At 38.6% G+C, this 1820-nt stretch overlaps 1 non-coding gene across 1 annotated transcript; it reads right to left on the bottom strand.

Annotated features, from left to right (window-relative positions):
• Positions 1 to 742: 742 nt before the first annotated feature.
• On the bottom strand, positions 743 to 814 carry TRNAT-GGU (transfer RNA threonine (anticodon GGU)). The gene has a single exon. It is a non-coding gene; the product is annotated as a tRNA-Thr (tRNA).
• Positions 815 to 1820: the final 1006 nt, after the last annotated feature.

Consider the following 1820-nt stretch of genomic DNA (forward strand, 5'->3'; position numbering starts at 1 on the left):
CATTTTAAACAACGACTCTCTGATCAAATACCCTGCCCAGAGTTGTTCAGATGGACAAGATCTTAGTGTCAAGATAAAACATACAACAAATATCGAGATAGATCTCGATCTATTCCATTTACACCGAACCATTTTAATGGTTATGGCCCATTCGTTACAACTCTAATAACGTGGGATCTACCGAACCAATCTGTAAAACTGTGTTAGTTGAAAACTAAAATCTAATAGGGAAAAACAATAATTATCGCCCATGAGTGAATAGACAAAGGATCGATACGAAAGAAGAAAGATTCTTCTTTCACGTTCAAAAGAACGGAGGGAAGATGGGATCGGGATATTTCTCCGAGAGAAATACAAAATACTTCATATTTATCACATATTTGATAATAAGCCATACAACTTGTGCGAGAGTTGAGAGTTAGTCATCGATCTTGCTTTGATCCCCTATCAGAGGTCACCGACCCACATAAGAACAAACGTTAGCTCGTTTTTTATTCTTGGAAGAAATGACTGTAGATAGATAAATTGGTTTTTCCGGGGCGGACGTAGCCAAGTGGACCAAGGCAGTGGATTGTGAATCCACCACGCGTGGGTTCAATTCCCGTCGTTCGCCTCATAAAAGAAGATAAAAAACGGACTGGATCCGAATCCGATTTGTTGTCATTTTCATATTTCGGTGAAAATATTTCTATCTATGTAATAGAAATGGACACCTGAGCCTTCTTTCTTCGTGGGAAACATGAGCCCTTTATCGGACTTGAACCGATGACTTACGCCTTACCATGGCGTTACTCTACCACTGAGTTAAAAGGGCCCCCTCATCATATATGAATGAGTGAGTCTACTATGGTAGATGGACAACAAATTGGATATGGATGATCCATCTATCTTTATAGATATCAAGTTGAGAACATATATTATAGTAGCTCGTAGGGTAAGGATCGCTATACTGGAAACTCCGGGCTGAGCTGATACAAAGCGGATGGAGACAAGTTATGCCTAAGAGCATTTGCTGAAATATGTTCGTATTGCTAGAAGAGCCAAAGGCTCAACGGGTCAGATCCTATTGCAATTACTTGAAATGCATTTGGATAATATTCTTTTTCGATTGGGTATGGTTCCCACCATTCCCGGAGCTAGACAATTAGTGAATCATGGACATATCCGGGTCAATGACCATATGGTAGATATACCAAGTTACCCTTGCAAACCTCAAGATGTGATTACTATAAGAGATCAACAAAGCTTGAGAGTGAAGAATATGGAGCCATTCGAGTTTATGGCTCTTTTTCTTCCTGGAAGAGGAAGATCTTTCTAAAATGAATTAGAAAGAATTCAATTAGAAGATTAGAGGAGTTGAGCAAAAAAAATTCCTTGATAAAGAGAAAGAACAACCTAGAATTTCTAAAACTAGAATGGATAGAATCCTTTCTTCTCTCTCGGAAATAGAAGAGAGAGAATTAAGGAATTCCGGAATTTGGATTCAAATGTGGAAGGAAAGAAGTGACGAAATATCCGTCAATGGGATTGTGGCATGTATAGTTTAGTGATACAGGTGGGTTTTATTCGTTACATTATCAACTTAAATAGTTAAAGGATATTTGGATGGATCTATGATCCATCCAAAGCTCTATCTATCTATAACTAAAGGGCCTGATACAACCATCAGAGTCAGAACAGTGAGCTGCGCAATAACTTCTAGATCCATTTGGTTTTCTTTCACCCTCCATCGACTGAATGTATGAATAAAATGTTGTCGGGATCAATCACTTTTCTTCTATTTTGTCTTCTTCGGACTCCTACCCATTGGTGTAGTTTCG

Source organism: Pinus tabuliformis, chromosome 9, assembly GCF_031772625.1.
Source record: "Pinus tabuliformis cultivar Carrire ecotype Pingquan chromosome 9, CPIR1, whole genome shotgun sequence".
Classification (NCBI taxonomy): domain Eukaryota; kingdom Viridiplantae; phylum Streptophyta; class Pinopsida; order Pinales; family Pinaceae; genus Pinus; species Pinus tabuliformis.